General features: G+C 47.0%; 2 protein-coding genes across 4 annotated transcripts in view; both read left to right on the top strand.

Annotated features, from left to right (window-relative positions):
• Positions 1-20,855, top strand: part of LOC137420741 (uncharacterized) — a 211,194-nt gene that overhangs the window by 43,279 nt on the left and 147,060 nt on the right. The window lies entirely within an intron of this gene.
• The window catches only part of LOC137420740 (uncharacterized), a 99,147-nt gene that overhangs the window by 40,405 nt on the left and 37,887 nt on the right, over positions 1-20,855 (top strand). The window contains exon 1 of one of the 3 annotated variants that reach the window (XM_078772360.1): positions 17,136-19,626. The exons of the other annotated variants lie outside the window; for them this stretch is intronic. The gene's annotated coding sequence lies outside the window, so the exon portion shown is untranslated. Of the gene's footprint in view, positions 1-17,135; positions 19,627-20,855 lie in introns of those variants that run through there. 3 annotated transcript variants of the gene reach the window in all.

Genomic DNA, 20,855 nt, shown 5'->3' with positions numbered 1-20,855 from the left:
CTGAGGGGCGACATCATTGGCTGAGGGGTGACATCATTGGCTGAGGGGTGACATCATTGGCTGAGGGGCGACATCATTGGCTGAGGGGTGACATCATTGGCTGAGGGGCGACATCATTGGCTGAGGGGCGGCATCATTGGCTGAGGGGCGGCATCATTGGCTGAGGGGCGACATCATTGGCTGAGGGGCGGCATCATTGGATGCGGGGTGGCATCATTGGCTGAGGGGCGACATCATTGGCTGAGGGGCGACATCATTGGCTGAGGGGCGGCATCATTGGATGCGGGGCGGCATCATTGGATGCGGGGCAGCATCATTGGCTGAGGGGCGACATCATTGGCTGAGGGGCGGCATCATTGGCTGAGGGGCGACATCATTGGCTGAGGGGCGGCATCATTGGCTGAGGGGCGGCATCATTGGCTGAGGGGCGGCATCATTGGCTGAGGGGCGGCATCATTGGCTGAGGGGCGGCATCATTGGCTGAGGGGCGGCATCATTGGCTGAGGGGCGGCATCATTGGCTGAGGGGCGGCATCATTGGCTGAGGGGCGGCATCATTGGCTGAGGGGCGGCATCATTGGCTGAGGGGCGGCATCATTGGCTGAGGGGCGGCATCATTGGCTGTGGGGCGGCATCATTGGCTGAGGGGCGGCATCATTGGCTGAGGGGCGGCATCATTGGCTGAGGGGCGGCATCATTGGCTGAGGGGCGGCATCATTGGCTGAGGGGCGACATCATTGGCTGAGGGGCGACATCATTGGCTGAGGGGCGACATCATTGGCTGAGGGGCGACATCATTGGCTGAGGGGCGACATCATTGGCTGAGGGGCGACATCATTGGCTGAGGGGCGGCATCATTGGCTGAGGGGCGGCATCATTGGCTGACGGGCGGCATCATTGGCTGAGGGGCGACATCATTGGCTGAGGGGCGACATCATTGGCTGAGGGGCGACATCATTGGCTGAGGGGCGACATCATTGGCTGAGGGTCGACATCATTGGCTGAGGGGCGACATCATTGGCTGAGGGGCGACATCATTGGCTGAGGGGCGACATCATTGGCTGAGGGGCGACATCATTGGCTGAGGGGCGACATCATTGGCTGAGGGGCGACATCATTGGCTGAGGGGCGACATCATTGGCTGAGGGGCGACATCATTGGCTGAGGGGCGACATCATTGGCTGAGGGGCGACATCATTGGCTGAGGGTCGACATCATTGGCTGAGGGGTGACATCATTGGCTGAGGGGTGACATCATTGGCTGAGGGGTGACATCATTGGCTGAGGGGTGGCATCATTGGCTGAGGGGTGGCATCATTGGTTGCGGGGTGGCATCATTGGATGCGGGGTGGCATCATTGGATGCGGGGTGGCATCATTGGCTGAGGGGCGACATCATTGGCTGAGGGGCGACATCATTGGATGCGGGGCGGCATCATTGGATGCGGGGCGGCATCATTGGATGCGGGGCGGCATCATTGGATGCGGGGCGGCATCATTGGATGCGGGGCGGCATCATTGGATGCGGGGCGGCATCATTGGATGCGGGGTGGCATCATTGGCTGAGGGGCGACATCATTGGCTGAGGGGCGACATCATTGGATGCGGGGCGGCATCATTGGATGCGGGGTGGCATCATTGGATGCGGGGTGGCATCATTGGCTGAGGGGTAGCATCATTGGCTGAGGGGTAACATCATTGGCTGAGGGGTAGCATCATTGGCTGAGGGGTCACATCATTGGCTGAGGGGTAGCATCATTGGCTGAGGGGTGGCATAATTGGCTGAGGTGTAGCATCATTGGCTGAGGTGTAGCATCATTGGCTGAGGGGTCACATCATTGGCTGAGGGGTGGCATCATTGGCTGAGGGGTCACATCATTGGCTGCGGGGTGGCATCATTGGCTTAGGGGTCACATCATTGGCTGCGGGGTGGCATCATTGGCTGAGGGGTCACATCATTGGCTGCGGGGTGGCATCATTGGCTGAGGGGTGGCATCATTGGCTGAGGTGTAGCATCATTGGCTGAGGGGTCACATCATTGGCTGAGGGGTAGCATCATTGGCTGAGGGGTCACATCATTGGCTGAGGGGTCACATCATTGGCTGAGGGGTGGCATCATCGGCTGAGGGGTCTTCTCCTCACTGCTCATTACTAAAAACTGCTCTTCTATGTGAGGATTGATAAATAAAAGCAATTAGAACCAGTAAATTTAGTTTTATATGGCATTTTGCCTCTCTATCTATTAGAGTATATATATATATATATATATACAGTGGAACCTTGACTTACGAGTGCCCCAACTTACGAGTTTTTCGAGAAACGAGCCGTCGCTCGGGCGGTTTATTGCTTTGAGATGCGAGCCGAGATCCGAGTTACGAGCTTTCGCCACCCGGTCACGTGGTTATCTTGCCGTGCACGTACAGTACGTATCTCTGTCGTATAGCGCTGCATTTTTTTTTTCGCATTTTGGTTATTTCGAGTTCACGCCGCCAGGTGGGTTCTGGTCACGTGGTTATCTTGCCGTGCATGTACAGTACGTATCTCTGTCGTATAGCGCTGCATTTTTTTTTTCGCATTTTGGTTATTTCGAGTTCACGCCGCCAGGTGGGTTCTGGTCACGTGGTTATCTTGCCGTGCACGTACAGTACGTATCTCTGTCGTATAGCGCTGCATTTTTTTTTTCGCATTTTGGTTATTTCGAGTTCACGCCGCCAGGTGGGTTCTGGTCACGTGGTTATCTTGCCGTGCACGTACAGTACGTATCTCTGTCGTATAGCGCTGCATTTTTTTTTTTCGCATTTTGGTTATTTCGAGTTCACGCCGCCAGGTGGGTTCTGGTCACGTGGTTATCTTGCCGTGCACGTACAGTACGTATCTCTGTCGTACAGCGCTGCATTTTTTTTTTCGCATTTTGGTTATTTCGGAAAATTTCTTAGTTTTAACCATGGGGCCTAAGAAAGTGAGTGGCAAGTGCAGTGCTGAGAAGAAGAAGAGGATGATGTGCTTGGATATAAAACACGCAATCGTCGAAAAACATGAGCGAGGTGTCGAGGAGGACGTATATAACGGCAGAGGAGAAGAGCATGCCAGGCCACAACTTGTTCAGAATGCCGGCGATAGCTCGCCTTCTCTTTGTGGAAAACACGGTGAGATCCTTAACATCCAACAACTAATGGGACGCAAACGGGGCGCCCAGTTTAGCGGTACACACATTGATGAATCACCCTGCCTGTGATTCACCCATGACAGGTTATAGCTGGGTCGGGATTCAAACCCAGGCTGGACAGTTTAGACTTTAGTCAAGTGTGCGTACCTCCAGTCCAGGCCATCCTGCCAACTTGTATGCTGCATACAGGTGAAATATAAAGCGCGAGATATTTTTTTATATATACTGTATATTTTAAAAAAAATTGGTGTGGTTTTTGGCGGGCTGGAACGGATTAATAGCATTTCAATGCATTTCAATGGGGAAATTTGATTTGAGATACGAGCAATTTGAGTTTCGAGCTCGGTCACGGAACAAATTAAACTCGTAAGTCAAGGTTCCACTGTATATATATATATATATATATATATATATATATATATATATATATATATATATATATATATATATATATATATATATATATATATATATATCTCTATATATATATATATATATCTATATATATATCTCTATATATATATATATATATCTATATATATATCTGTATATATATATATATATATATATATATATATATATATATATATATATATATATATATATATATATATATATATATATATATATATATTGTTACGGACACGACTTATTAAGATGTTATGCTGGGCCGAGCGGAATGGCTGCCGTGTTCGCACAGTTTACCCGATTATACTCGAACGTTGGCCGAATCGCGCTACGCTAGATCAATGAAGGAAAGGACACAACGGCTGGGTTAAATGACACGACACCAGGGGTACAGTTCTCAAGACCTCTGGAGGAGGTTATAATATGGGTTTGCAGAACGTTTAGATTACACGGACAAGAGGTACAGCATAGAAAGGTGGGCACTTAAACACGGTCTTATCTTAGCCCTGACAGACCACAGATAAACGGGACAAGACTGACTCACACAGGGATTGATGGCAGGGGAGGGCAGGTAGTCGATGGCTCAAGGTGCACCTTGGCTCAGGGGCAGAATCGACCCGGTCCGGTCCAAAGAGGCGGGAGGTATCCAGCGCTTGGAGGTGGCGACTTCTCTCTCCAAGCTGGGGGCGCATCTGACGTCACCTCCGGTAAGTGGCTGCGTATATCCAGCGGGGAGTGACACGCCCTCGGCTCGTTAGCCCCGCCCCAGATGGAATCGGTCCGCCGCTTCTTATTGGGTGCGGGGGGGTTACCGTGCTCCGCCCTTGACGAGGAGCTGACAGTCAGCCCCTGTGTGGTAACCCCGTCGGAGCACATGGGCAATGGCGGCTAACCAAGCCGGAGTGAGGACGCACACTCCCCGCGCCGCCGCCGCGCCGCCCCCCGCTGTTGTTGTAGTTGTTGTTGTTGTTGTAGTTCCATGAGGAAGAGATGCGGGGAGGTATTGGGAGGTCCTAAACTCACTACTGGTGCCATACAATCACATTCTGGTGCAACGAAGAGTCAGAATTAATGGAAACGAGTCCTTAACTGACATAGACTAAGAATAACTAGCAAGATGTCCGAAAGTTGTCTACGTGAGATGCGGTGGACCTGGGCACGACATTTAATGGGGGAAAAAGGGGAAGGTCGGTTCTACAGAGTGTTGTTTACAGACAATGGGACTAGGGAATGGGGGATTGGGGATAGTTGGGGAGTATTGGGGAAATAGGGGAATATTTACAAGCGGATATGGATGGAGGCCAAATCCCATATCCGCAACATTGCACCCTTCTCTACCTCGGGGCGTCCCGACCTGATAAATCTTTACCTACGTTAGTGTGGCACTCAGATGTAGTTCCCTCTACTATTAACTCTACCCTGAGTGCAACAGTTTTACAGATGTTCACAAATGAGTAAATATGTCCCCTTGCGACGTTGCACCCTTCTCCTCACAGAAACACACCCACAGGATAACCGAATCGCGGAAAGAATTCTCAAACTAAACATACAGCCGGTAGGGAGCATTATTTACACAAGACTACGCTGATATTTACACTACGATCCAGGACCTGTTTTTGGAGGAACACATGCAGATGTTATGCATAGAGAGAGAGCACGCATGCCAGCATCGATACACCAACCCACGAGTGCTCTGTGGCCTTACGGCCTTTAATAATGTGCAGAGCACCCCTTCCTAGCACCAAAAGCACCACCCCATCATGTACAGTCAGCACCATCCGGTGCACCAATAAAGCGTTCAACAATCACTGGTGGTGTCGCAGCCGGCCGATGTTCTGCCGCTGGTCTCGCCTTCAGGTGGTGCACTTGGCCTTCTGGCTTCTTTCAAAAATAAAGAAAGGCGCCAACCGCGTCCATTTCTGTATTGTGGCCGTCAGGGGGCCAACTAAAAGTGGTTCACCTGTATGGCATAGGTGCCACGTTGACCCATAGGTCCATCCACGGGTGGTGTTTGCCCGCAAGAGAACTGCGGTCCATGGTGGGCGGCCACAAAAATTGCGGTCCATATGGTGTATCGATCCCGGCAGCAAGCAGCGAAAGTGCAGGCCCACAACTGCGGAGCCAGCACCTCTCTCTCCTCTCTCTCTGCCCCAAAGCCAGATCCTCGGAGGTGGGAGACAAAAGAAGAAGATAAGTGAGTAAGGTGGTAAGGGCGCAAAAGTGCACGCAACATAAGGTAATGCACACTGGGGGCACATGGGAACCAGGTGAGACAGGTACGTTCCTACCGTACGCCCCCCCCCCCCCCCCACCAGGTAACCTACATTGCCCCTCCTTTACCCCTTACTGTATCCACAAAACACAACACTACCCATAAACAGCTACTTTACAAATCAACAAACGTCCCTACTGTCTTCCCCGTTCCTCCCATAAACCAAATTCGTCTTCTCTCCCTCCTAACCAATCAACTTTGCCATTTCCAACTCTCATCACAATTTGCCATCTCCAACTCAACATCAAAATTTGCCATCACCAATTCATCATCAGTCCCTCCTAAGGAGGGAGAGATGGAATCACCCCAATGTCTCATCCACGTCGTGATGTGTCTCACAAATCCTCACAGCAATTCTCATTTCCTGCAACACAGAACAAAAGAACACAGGTGTGGAGTCATCATCATCACCTCAGGTAAGTGGCTGCGTATGGTGCGACAGGTTCATCAATCCTAACTATTTCCTAAATGACTTTAACAACTTTACATTACCCGGGGTCTTTCTCCTGCCAAACCATTGGCCCTCTTACACTATGGGTTCTAAAAACCAATTCCCATTGACCAAACTGTGGTGCTTTTCAATTTGGGGTCTCACTCCCCCGATTCAACACTCGGTGCTCTCGCACAATTTCCGGGCTGTGACGTGTAGCTCTCCCAGCAGGTCTACCCACCTGCACACCTCCACCACTGTAGTTGCCACCCGAGCTTACCTGCTCCTCACCCTAACCTAACTAACTGGGGAAGGCCCTCTCGCCCTCTCACCCCCTCAGTGCCCTCTCTGGCACGGGCTGCCCGATCCACACCCGGGATCCTCAGGCACCCACTGACACTAACGGCTCCCAGAGCCCACCTGCGGCCTCACCTGGCCGACATCCTCACAGTGGTGGAGTGCCCAAACCAACTACACACACTAACAGGCTACACGCCCAGCCATTTCCACAACACTAATGCACCCATCCACAATACCATTCTGCAACCGCACCACAAATGCCAATATCCAACCACAATTTACCTATACCCGCTACCTAACACTTACACTACCCGCCCCGGGTATCCGTGATGGGGGTCCACTCTTCCCCCATTCACACCTTCGCACCATGCACACCACTCCACAATTTCCACCATTCTCACTCCATGTATTCCACACACCTGTACTTGCACACCTGTGCTCTCACACCTGGTGCCACCTGCACCCTTCTCTCCCCAAGCGCATTCGCGCTGATCCACACACTCACTACTCATACACTGCTCCACACACCTGTCCAGTTCTCACACAGCATCATCTCATCGAACTACTCCCCTCTGAAACTTGCGCTTCCCAGTCGTCCCTTTAAACTATTGCGCTCCCACGTCATTATCATCCATACTAATCTAACCTGCGTCCCCACTACAGGTATCAGTCACTAACTAACCTTAACGTTACCTAATGTCATCTTCTAGGGCCCTATCAATATCCTAACCCACCCGGGCTAGTTTTCACTGCCATACACCCCATAAACAATAGCTCCTTTGCCCCACTCTTGTGAGGGATGGTGGATTGGCCATCCCACCACATCGGGCATCTCCCACTACCAATTTTGCACATCAAATTTCAACAAATCAAAAATTTGCCAATCACTACCCATCATCTGCCAATCATTACTGCCAATCCTTTGCCAATCATCAAATTTTGTTTTTTTCTAATTTCGGGGCCAAAACACTAACCTCATCACACAGTCTACTCACTAATGCCTCTCGGTGCGCCAATTCCTGTCCAAAGCCCGGCTTCGTAAAGCCGAGCAATGAATGCGGGTTGTTTGGTGCCAGCGGCTGGATGCGTCCGGCACTCGGTGCAGGGACGGGGGCAAACCCGGGCCGAGATCCCACGCACCACCTCGGCGTGGAGCCATCCAATGTCCCGATCTCGACCTGCCGGCACGTCTCAATAGAAAGTGGTCGCCATGACGACCCTTCCTATCGGGCCGCCCGCTCCGCCTAGTGGAGCCCGGACGCGGCCGTCCCACGCGAGGCCCAGCGTGGATCGCGCACGGCGGTCCTTTCGAACCCGCCGTGGCTCGGATCCCCGCTGGTTCTCGCGGCACGCGAAGCCCGGCACGCACCGAGGGCCCGATTCGGCTATAAGTCGCTCTAACCGCTAAACCGGTTACCGTCGATGCTTCACCTGGATGCTTACATGCATACGCTACCCCTTTCTTGCTCATACCTCCAGCTGTTCCCATTCTCCTCGTACCTTACCTTACACACCTCGGTACACTCATTCCGCTCACCGACTTGGTCACACACCTGACCACCGAACACCTTGGCACACATTCGTCGCTCGCACACCTCACCAACACACCTCTTCGCGCCCCTTCCTCGGTCACCTCCTCTGTGACAATCACAGGTGTGCTCTCATTCGCACACCCAACCACGTGCCTCACTACCAATTCCAGCGTGCATTCCCACTCACGCTCTACCATTCCAGGTGTGCATCCTTCCATTCCAGGTGTACATCCTCGCTCACCTGTCACAACCAACTCACGCTCCTTGTCACTCTCACTACTCTCACCTCCATTCTTGACAGCGCACTCACCCTTACTCTTGACAGCGCACTCTTTCCTCATGCACCCGTCCGTTACACACCTCTCTCGCGCACACCCTTGCGCACACTCTCCCGTCACACCCTCTGTAACACTCACCACAGGTGTGCATTCTTCCTTGCCTTTGACAGCGCACTCTTTCCCCATGCACCTGTCCGTCACACACCTTTCTCGCGCAGACTCTTGCGCACACTCTCCCGTCACACCCTCTGTAACACTCACCACAGGTGTGCATTCTTCCTTGCCTTTGACAGCGCACTCTTTTTTAATTACCCCTACGTCCTTTTTCATCTCCTTCTGTGTCGATTTTAAACCCTCTATTACCGCTGTGTTCTTCTTTACCTGGTCCCCCAACTCCTTTTGTCCCACTGTCAGTTGTTCTACTCCCAGCGTCAACTCCTCTATACCCCCTTGCAATTTTACAGTCCCCTTTCTCACCTCCTTCTCCATGCGCTCCTTACAGTGCCTCACCTCCTCGCGCACTCCTCCGACCTCCTCACTCACACCTCTTCTGATCTCCTCTCCCATCACTTGCATCTCCTGCCCAGATGCCACCCTCATCTGCTCCATTTCCTCCCTGTGAGCATCCAGTTTAGTTTCTACCCCCATTCTGACCCCCTCTATCTGCTGCCCCATTTGTTTAACTTCCCTTTCCGCTTGGTCCCTCATGTCCCTCAATTTGCCTTCCATCCTGTTTTCTAACCCCTCTAACCCCTTTTGCATCCCTTCCATTTGATTCTCTTGAGCGGCCATTCTGTTTTCTACCCCCATTAACCCATTTTTCACCTCTTTTATCCCGTTGTCTAACCCCTCACCGGTACCCCTCGCTTCGTCCCTCATTACCCCCATTTGGCCCTCCAATCGCTCACTATCAGCCCTCATTCCCACAATTTGGTTTCCCAACCGCTCACCCTGAGCCTCTATACTGTTTTTCAAACCTCCAATTTGGTCTCTCATTTGTTCCATAAGGGCCCTCATTTGCAGGAGGAAAAGGTTCGAATCCACCAGCGGCGCTACCACGGTCGCGGGCGCGGTCGCCGTGGCCATGTGCGAGGCGCCATTTTGTGCGTCTGCTACCCTCACTGCTTCGCTCTCCTCATGTCCCTCAATTTGGTCCTGGATCGACCCTGCCTCACTCTCCTCTACCGGAACCCAGCCGTCTTGATCTGCCATAGCACGACTTCCAAAATTCGGGTTTTTATATATATATATTTTTTGTAAAACACAATCAAATTTCGCTGTTATAATCTCGAGCGCGTGAAACGCGCTCCGGGACCTATCCCACTTCCCGACACCAATTGTTACTCTAATAGTACAATTGGTGTTCCAAAATTTGGGCCTAACAAATTTAGTCCCAGGTCCGAATCCAACTCCCGACACCAATTGTTACGGACACGACTTATTAAGATGTTATGCTGGGCCGAGCGGAATGGCCGCCGTGTTCGCACAGTTTACCCGATTATACTCGAACGTTGGCCGAATCGCGCTACGCTAGATCAATGAAGGAAAGGACACAACGGCTGGGTTAAATGACACGACACCAGGGGTACAGTTCTCAAGACCTCCGGAGGAGGTTATAATATGGGTTTGCAGAACGTTTAGATTACACGGACAAGAGGTACAGCATAGAAAGGTGGGCACTTAAACACGGTCTTATCTTAGCCCTGACAGACCACAGATAAACGGGACAAGACTGACTCACACAGGGATTGATGGCAGGGGAGGGCAGGTAGTCGATGGCTCAAGGTGCACCTTGGCTCAGGGGCAGAATCGACCCGGTCCGGTCCAAAGAGGCGGGAGGTATCCAGCGCTTGGAGGTGGCGACTTCTCTCTCCAAGCTGGGGGCGCATCTGACGTCACCTCCGGTAAGTGGCTGCGTATATCCAGCGGGGAGTGACACGCCCTCGGCTCGTTAGCCCCGCCCCAGATGGAATCGGTCCGCCGCTTCTTATTGGGTGCTGGGGGGTTACCGGGCTCCGCCCTTGACGAGGAGCTGACAGTCAGCCCCTGTGTGGTAACCCCGTCGGAGCACATGGGCAATGGCGGCTAACCAAGCCGGAGTGAGGACGCACACTCCCCGCGCCGCCGCCGTGCCGCCCCCCGCTGTTGTTGTAGTTGTTGTTGTTGTTGTAGTTCCATGAGGAAGAGATGCGGGGAGGTATTGGGAGGTCCTAAACTCACTACTGGTGCCATACAATCACATTCTGGTGCAACGAAGAGTCAGAATTAATGGAAACGAGTCCTTAACTGACATAGACTAAGAATAACTAGCAAGATGTCCGAAAGTTGTCGACGTGAGATGCGGTGGACCTGGGCACGACATTTAATGGGGGAAAAAGGGGAAGGTCGGTTCTACAGAGTGTTGTTTACAGACAATGGGACTAGGGAATGGGGGATTGGGGATAGTTGGGGAGTATTGGGGAAATAGGGGAATATTTACAAGCGGATATGGATGGAGGCCAAATCCCATATCCGCAACAATATATATATATATATATATATATATATATATATATATATATATATATATATATATATATATATATATATCTCTATATATATATATATATATATCTATATATATCTCTATATATATATATATATATATATATATATATATCTCTATATATATCTATATATATCTCTATATATATATATATATATATATATCAGTCACTATGCGACCTTCATATCATCAGTGGAGAACCGCCAGCAAGGTGTCCCATACAGCTGCTGCTGCACCTTGCTGGGAGCGATAAGCACCGCCTGCCACGCGGTGACGTTATCTCTGGTATCCACTCATCATATGGAGTCGACCTGGTTGCGGTTGGGAGTTACTAATAATGGTATCTGTAATCTGGTTCTCCAACCTAATGAGCGGACAACATGACGTCATCGCCATGCACGTCCGCCTTGCCTGCAAAGTTCCAGAGGAACCATCTAGCAGTGCGTCATTACGGATTATAAATACAGATACTGTCACAAGTGCATGCAAAACTCACAGTTACCGACCTGGTTTCGCCCTTGTTGGGGCTTCATCAGGGCAACGCAGTGAGGCTTTCCATACACTTGTAACTCTGTGACCCTTTCGGTTTTTATATCAGTCACTATGCGACCTTCATATCATCAGTGGAGAACCGCCAGCAAGGTGTCCCATACAGCTGCTGCTGCACCTTGCTGGGAGCGATAAGCACCGCCTGCCACGCGGTGACGTTATCTCTGGTATCCACTCATCATATGGAGTCGACCTGGTTGCGGTTGGGAGTTACTAATAATGGTATCTGTAATCTGGTTCTCCAACCTAATGAGCGGACAACATGACGTCATCGCCATGCACGTCCGCCTTGCCTGCAAAGTTCCAGAGGAACCATCTAGCAGTGCGTCATTACGGATTATAAATACAGATACTGTCACAAGTGCATGCAAAACTCACAGTTACCGACCTGGTTTCGCCCTTGTTGGGGCTTCATCAGGGCAACGCAGTGAGGCTTTCCATACACTTGTAACTCTGTGACCCTTTCGGTTTTTATATCAGTCACTATGCGACCTTCATATCATCAGTGGAGAACCGCCAGCAAGGTGTCCCATACAGCTGCTGCTGCACCTTGCTGGGAGCGATAAGCACCGCCTGCCACGCGGTGACGTTATCTCTGGTATCCACTCATCATATGGAGTCGACCTGGTTGCGGTTGGGAGTTACTAATAATGGTATCTGTAATCTGGTTCTCCAACCTAATGAGCGGACAACATGACGTCATCGCCATGCACGTCCGCCTTGCCTGCAAAGTTCCAGAGGAACCATCTAGCAGTGCGTCATTACGGATTATAAATACAGATACTGTCACAAGTGCATGCAAAACTCACAGTTACCGACCTGGTTTCGCCCTTGTTGGGGCTTCATCAGGGCAACGCAGTGAGGCTTAGTTACAAGTGTATGGAAAGCCTCACTGCGTTGCCCTGATGAAGCCCCAACAAGGGTGAAACCAGGTCGGTAACTGCGAGTTTTGCATGCACTTGTGACAGTATCTGTATTTATAATCCGTAATGACGCACTGCTAAGATGGTTCCTCTGGAACTTTGCAGGCAAGGCGGACGTGCATGGCGATGACGTCATGTTGTCCGCTCATTAGGTTGGAGAACCAGATTACAGATACCATTATATATATATATATATATTTATATATATATATATATATATACTCAAAGGCAAAAGTTATTGTGACACACAAACAACAAACAGAATCAGTGTTAAACTTTTACTGCCGCGAATGAAATGTTATTACATGGAAAGACAAATGTTTCAAGGTATGGTAATGATCAACAGTCCATAAGAACAGCACACCTGGCATATGCAAATGAGCCACAACACAAGAGGGGGTTCACAAGCAAGTTCACACGGTCAGTAGCGAGTGTGTCCACCTTGTGCATTGATGCAGGCCTGGCACCTCCGCCTCATTGAGGCCACTAAACGTCGATGAAAGTCCTGGGGAAGATCATTCCATATCCGAGGAAGGATTTGGCGGAGTTCCTGCAGCGTTGTTGGAGGATACGGATGACGTCGTAAACGTCGCTCCATTTCATCCCAGACGTGTTCAATGGGTGACAAATCAGGGGATCTTGCGGGCCAGGGTAACACATTAACATTGTTCTGATTAAGATACAGCTGTACAACTCGAGCAACGTGTGGTCTGCTCCACTGGAGACGTCGACGTCGATGTTCTGGCGTTAGAATTGGCCGTCGGGCTGGGCGCCTTGCACGGATGCCGTAGACGCGTGGACGTCGTCGAACTGTTCTCGCAGATACACCTCTGTTGCCAGGTATGGTACGGGCTGTAAGGGTTGCTGGCTGGAACCTGTGTCGGAGGTGCGTGGTTCGAATGCATCGGTCTTGACATGGGGTCGTTACTGGTGGGCGGCCACTACGGGGACGGTCTATAACTCGATTGTTTTGCTGAAAACGTCGCCATAAGTGCCAAATGGTGTTTCTATGGACGTTGAATCGACGAGCAACGTCACGCTGCGAGGTACCAGACTGAAGCATACCTATAGCTCTCCATCAGTCATTTTCCCCGAGGCGTGGCATGTCGAACTTGTTCCAGAATGATGAATAGAGGTGTTTTTCTGACTTCTGCACTTCTTAAGACTGCATTGAGTGGAAATGATAAGCATCTGGTTGTCTGGCCTTTTGAAGTGAACATTGCTGGCCATTTTTCTCGAATATGTCATGCTTCTTGCAGATTTCGTGCAATTCGAACAACAATTGCTTGGTTGCGTTTCTTCGACCATTTTAACAAACTCTTTCTCTGGTTCAAATCCAAAAATTCATTCACAAGATTACCAATGAAAAAATTCCATGTCACAATAACTTTTGCCTCTGAGTATATATATATATATATATATATATATATATATAGATATATATATATATATATATATATATATATTGTTGCGGATTTGAGAATCCTGCACGTTGTAATTGTTGTAAATATCACCCTCTGTCAATTGTAATGATTCTTGTAAATACCTCCATCAATTTGTGTAAAGGTCAAAGGTCGTCCCCTTAGTTAGTCCATCGCATGCACGTAGAAAATCATATACCCTTCTAAATAGTTATTTCTTTATTATGTGTTCCAGTTTAAGGCTCTGTTGCCCATTAGTTGACTCTGCATTGCACCAGATGGAATAAGATAGTTCCCTTTTCAAGTTTCCCCCAAATCATCTGTTCAAAGTGCCAGTAACATTGGGCGGTTTTCTGCGGCGTTCGCCACCGTTGCATTGGGAGGTTTTCTGCGGCGTTCGCCACCGTTGCATTGGGCGGTTTTCTGCGGCGTTCGCCACCGTTGCATTGGGCGGTTTTCTGCGGCGTTCGCCACCGTTGCATTGGGCTGTTTTCTTCACTCCATACTCCATTACGCACGAGGTCAACCCGGGGGAGAAGGGCGTGGCCGGCCCATCGTCTTCAGGAGGTGGAGCCAGGAAGCCCTTGCGCCCAACCAGGACTCGGTGGGCACGGCTTGGTAAGGTGTGGCCATGGCTTGGTAGGGCGTGGCTATATAACCCGTGGGGGGGGAAGCCCCCACGAGCAGATGACCGAGGGAGCCCGAGGCGTTCAGCGACAACCAGCCCCTGCCGCGTGCAATGAAAATACGTGTGCTTGCCGCCGCCTTGCTCGCTTCCAGCCCGGAGAGGACCTGCTTGCTGTGCCGCCCTGCCAAACCTTCCAGCCTTGTGGTCCCACCTTCCTCTCCCTCCAGCCAATCCAATCTGCAATTCCCTATTCGTGTGAGTGAGTTCGTTCTGTCCGTATTGTCCTGGGTATAAGTTAAGCCTCTATAGATGAGCTAGAAATTGCTCTGTGTCCTTCTGCTCCCTCCATTTTCTTTATATTACTTTGATTGCTTTTCTTCCTTTAGTCTTGTGTAAATAATAATAAATCCTGTTATTTCCTACCTTCGTCTTCTTCATGCTCGTCCGATCGTCTTTGTGATTTCCCCATTGAGTACCTGTGGCACGATTTGGCCAACGTTTAGGATCGGGTTTAGTTTTTGTTAATGGCTCGAGCCGCGGGCTGCTAAAAACCGCTCGGCAAAATAACATCTCGTCCGTGGCCTCGAGCGAGGTTGCCCACCTGCCTCGTGGAGGGAGCGGGGTAGCTTCAGGAGCGGAGACGGCCAGTGCAAATAGAAGGGGGATTAACCCCCACCCCCCCCCCCCCCCACTAAGGGGAGTGCCGTACACCGTTTCCGTAACAATATATATAAATCGGGATTTAAATTTAATTCAAAAATTGATCCAGACGTCTATTCTCTATTACACATTAAAACCGACAGAGGTAGTTATTTATCACAGCATCTGTAGAATTTTCACACTTTTCCTCAACTCCGTTTCGCTGTTATTTGGTGGAGCAAAAAGTCAACTGAGCTTTATAGATATTTAGATAAAGGCGAGTTGGCTGTGTGTGTGTCCACGTTTTATTCAGAGATGGCTGAACGGATCTTCATCAAACTTTCAGAGGTTCATCAGTGAGTGCCTGGGAGGCAAAAGGCAAAAATGGAAAAAAATCGCTCGATTAGGCAAAAAAAAAAAAACATTAAAAAAAAAAGTTCTTTTTTTGGAGTTAAAAAAAAATAAAAAATCGCTCGATACTGTGGAAGCCTTTTTAAATGGATGACAATTATATACAAGTACACATTCACGTAAATAAATACAAAACAATTACCAGACATTTGAATACAAATAAATCAATTCCGGAAGTGTACAAATTTGGTAGCATGGCTTCTTCTTCCTGATCGGTATCACACTTAACTCAGAAACGTGTGCCACGTGAGGATTTCTGCAGTCTCCAATTTCAGGATGATGGATTAACACCCACGTCTGGTATGTGATGTATTTTTTAAATTCAACATAGAATGTCAAGAAGTAACCTTTTTGTTCTGTGATTTATTTTGATATTTTTACCTCTGCCACTAAAGGTAGGTGGAGGTCGTTTCTGATTGTCTGTGAGCAGGATATCTCAAAACATTGTGGATGGATTCTGACGAAACTTGGTGGACAGGAGTAGGTGATAAATGTTGCTTCTGGGACACCTCTGTTTAACATGGGAAATCCCTATCTAATATCATTTACCCCCCTGTCTTTTTCAAAAATCATAAACACCTCTATTTCTCCCTCTATGAACCTATAATCCTTCTCACCTTATGAACCTATAATCCTTCTCGCCTTATGAACCTATAATCCTTCTCACCTTATGAACCTATAATCCTTCTCACCTTATGAACCTATGATTTTCTTCCTTTATGAACCTATAATCCTTCTAGCCTTATGAACCTATGATCCTTCTCACTTACATGTAATTTTTACCCTATTCCCCCCACTACCCCCTTAATGTAGTTCCTTAGACCACTCTACTAATGAGCCTATAAATATATTATCTCTTTCTAACTTTTTAAAGAGTTCCATTCTCCTATAGAACTCATCCCCATCAAGTATATTTATAAAGTATACAGGTTCCTTAACCTTTTGTTGTGAAAGTATAAAGTGGTATGTTTCACGGAGGGTTCTTGTTTGACCTCCTCCTCTCCCACATACCATTTTAAAATTATAATATTTATTATCCGATTGATAACCATGAAAGTTCTCACTCCACTCTAATATATTTTTCTTCCCGCCCTCCATTACCCCACTTAACAAATGAATACGTTTATCCGTCTTGAGAACCTTCTGACCAGTGATTCTCTCAACCTCTTGAATCTGATATTTTTCACATTCGTTATGTTTTCCATTTATATACCAAGGTTGATTACACCTCCACTCTTTAGTCTGGTTGATACTTGGTTCTATCATTTATATAATAGTAAAAAAGGCGGCGGTAGCCCGTTAAAATCCCTAACCCCCTTTTTTAACTTATCACTTATATATATATATCTTATCACTTATATATATCTTATCACTTATATATCTTATCACTTATATATCTTATCACTTATATCATATCACTTATATATCTTATCACATATATCTTATCACTTATATACTTATACAACCATAAGGGAGACTATCAATTCCATTTTCTAAAATAAACCTCTTATCATCAAAAGCCCCCAATGCTTTCTTATTCACCTCTTCTGAATATAATTGATGTTTATAACTTCTTATTCCATTAATCTTTCTAAACTCTTCTTTCTTTGTTGTTAAACAGTTATAATAATCCTTAAAGTTTATTGTTTCTTTAATGACATTTTTCTTTATACCTTTTAACTTCTTATCAGTCTTTTCAACGTTATTCACAATGTATTTATAAGCATAAGCCTTCGACCTCAATCCCACAAATTCACTCAAAACATTTCCTCCCAATTCATCCTTGAACTTTCCAATCACCTTTTTATTTTTAGAAGAGAACAACTCACTCTCTGGACTGTAATTACTTGTATCATAGATATTAATGTCCTTTTTCATGTCTGAATAAACATCATCAGTATTAATTTTCAAAATAAAACTATCAGTATCCATATACAACAATGACACATTATCCTTATACTTTGATTTTAGATTAATATAAAAGTAATCATACATTAATGACTTTGACAAGTCAAGAATTGATGTTCCAATGTAAATAGGTTTGTCCATTTCAATACTCTCTTTAACCAAATGGATCGCACAAAAGTTCTCAGTAAAGACCTCAGCTCTAGTAAAACTCGGTCTATTAATTAATTTTGTCCATCGCATGCACGTAGAAAATCATATACCCTTCTAAATAGTTATTTCTTTATTATGTGTTCCAGTTTAAGGCTCTGTTGCCCATTAGTTGACTCTGCATTGCACCAGATGGAATAAGATAGTTCCCTTTTCAAGTTTCCCCCAAATCATCTGTTCAAAGTGCCAGTAACATTGGGCGGTTTTCTGCGGCGTTCGCCACCGTTGCATTGGGAGGTTTTCTGCGGCGTTCGCCACCGTTGCATTGGGCGGTTTTCTGCGGCGTTCGCCACCGTTGCATTGGGCGGTTTTCTGCGGCGTTCGCCACCGTTGCATTGGGCTGTTTTCTTCACTCCATACTCCATTACGCACGAGGTCAACCCGGGGGAGAAGGGCGTGGCCGGCCCATCGTCTTCAGGAGGTGGAGCCAGGAAGCCCTTGCGCCCAACCAGGACTCGGTGGGCACGGCTTGGTAAGGTGTGGCCATGGCTTGGTAGGGCGTGGCTATATAACCCGTGGGGGGGGAAGCCCCCACGAGCAGATGACCGAGGGAGCCCGAGGCGTTCAGCGACAACCAGCCCCTGCCGCGTGCAATGAAAATACGTGTGCTTGCCGCCGCCTTGCTCGCTTCCAGCCCGGAGAGGACCTGCTTGCTGTGCCGCCCTGCCAAACCTTCCAGCCTTGTGGTCCCACCTTCCTCTCCCTCCAGCCAATCCAATCTGCAATTCCCTATTCGTGTGAGTGAGTTCGTTCTGTCCGTATTGTCCTGGGTATAAGTTAAGCCTCTATAGATGAGCTAGAAATTGCTCTGTGTCCTTCTGCTCCCTCCATTTTCTTTATATTACTTTGATTGCTTTTCTTCCTTTAGTCTTGTGTAAATAATAATAAATCCTGTTATTTCCTACCTTCGTCTTCTTCATGCTCGTCCGATCGTCTTTGTGATTTCCCCATTGAGTACCTGTGGCACGATTTGGCCAACGTTTAGGATCGGGTTTAGTTTTTGTTAATGGCTCGAGCCGCGGGCTGCTAAAAACCGCTCGGCAAAATAACATCTCGTCCGTGGCCTCGAGCGAGGTTGCCCACCTGCCTCGTGGAGGGAGCGGGGTAGCTTCAGGAGCGGAGACGGCCAGTGCAAATAGAAGGGGGATTAACCCCCACCCCCCCCCCCCCCACTAAGGGGAGTGCCGTACACCGTTTCCGTAACAATATATATAAATCGGGATTTAAATTTAATTCAAAAATTGATCCAGACGTCTATTCTCTATTACACATTAAAACCGACAGAGGTAGTTATTTATCACAGCATCTGTAGAATTTTCACACTTTTCCTCAACTCCGTTTCGCTGTTATTTGGTGGAGCAAAAAGTCAACTGAGCTTTATAGATATTTAGATAAAGGCGAGTTGGCTGTGTGTGTGTCCACGTTTTATTCAGAGATGGCTGAACGGATCTTCATCAAACTTTCAGAGGTTCATCAGTGAGTGCCTGGGAGGCAAAAGGCAAAAATGGAAAAAAATCGCTCGATTAGGCAAAAAAAAAAAAACATTAAAAAAAAAAGTTCTTTTTTTGGAGTTAAAAAAAAATAAAAAATCGCTCGATACTGTGGAAGCCTTTTTAAATGGATGACAATTATATACAAGTACACATTCACGTAAATAAATACAAAACAATTACCAGACATTTGAATACAAATAAATCAATTCCGGAAGTGTACAAATTTGGTAGCATGGCTTCTTCTTCCTGATCGGTATCACACTTAACTCAGAAACGTGTGCCACGTGAGGATTTCTGCAGTCTCCAATTTCAGGATGATGGATTAACACCCACGTCTGGTATGTGATGTATTTTTTAAATTCAACATAGAATGTCAAGAAGTAACCTTTTTGTTCTGTGATTTATTTTGATATTTTTACCTCTGCCACTAAAGGTAGGTGGAGGTCGTTTCTGATTGTCTGTGAGCAGGATATCTCAAAACATTGTGGATGGATTCTGACGAAACTTGGTGGACAGGAGTAGGTGATAAATGTTGCTTCTGGGACACCTCTGTTTAACATGGGAAATCCCTATCTAATATCATTTACCCCCCTGTCTTTTTCAAAAATCATAAACACCTCTATTTCTCCCTCTATGAACCTATAATCCTTCTCACCTTATGAACCTATAATCCTTCTCGCCTTATGAACCTATAATCCTTCTCACCTTATGAACCTATAATCCTTCTCACCTTATGAACCTATGATTTTCTTCCTTTATGAACCTATAATCCTTCTAGCCTTATGAACCTATGATCCTTCTCACTTACATGTAATTTTTACCCTATTCCCCCCACTACCCCCTTAATGTAGTTCCTTAGACCACTCTACTAATGAGCCTATAAATATATTATCTCTTTCTAACTTTTTAAAGAGTTCCATTCTCCTATAGAACTCATCCCCATCAAGTATATTTATAAAGTATACAGGTTCCTTAACCTTTTGTTGTGAAAGTATAAAGTGGTATGTTTCACGGAGGGTTCTTGTTTGACCTCCTCCTCTCCCACATACCATTTTAAAATTATAATATTTATTATCCGATTGATAACCATGAAAGTTCTCACTCCACTCTAATATATTTTTCTTCCCGCCCTCCATTACCCCACTTAACAAATGAATACGTTTATCCGTCTTGAGAACCTTCTGACCAGTGATTCTCTCAACCTCTTGAATCTGATATTTTTCACATTCGTTATGTTTTCCATTTATATACCAAGGTTGATTACACCTCCACTCTTTAGTCTGGTTGATACTTGGTTCTATCATTTATATAATAGTAAAAAAGGCGGCGGTAGCCCGTTAAAATCCCTAACCCCCTTTTTTAACTTATCACTTATATATATATATCTTATCACTTATATATATCTTATCACTTATATATCTTATCACTTATATATCTTATCACTTATATCATATCACTTATATATCTTATCACATATATCTTATCACTTATATACTTATACAACCATAAGGGAGACTATCAATTCCATTTTCTAAAATAAACCTCTTATCATCAAAAGCCCCCAATGCTTTCTTATTCACCTCTTCTGAATATAATTGATGTTTATAACTTCTTATTCCATTAATCTTTCTAAACTCTTCTTTCTTTGTTGTTAAACAGTTATAATAATCCTTAAAGTTTATTGTTTCTTTAATGACATTTTTCTTTATACCTTTTAACTTCTTATCAGTCTTTTCAACGTTATTCA

Source organism: Myxine glutinosa, chromosome 2, assembly GCF_964187855.1.
Source record: "Myxine glutinosa chromosome 2, kmMyxGlut1.1, whole genome shotgun sequence".
Lineage (NCBI taxonomy): Eukaryota > Metazoa > Chordata > Myxini > Myxiniformes > Myxinidae > Myxine > Myxine glutinosa.
This window is presented reverse-complemented; position numbering and strand designations above follow the sequence as displayed.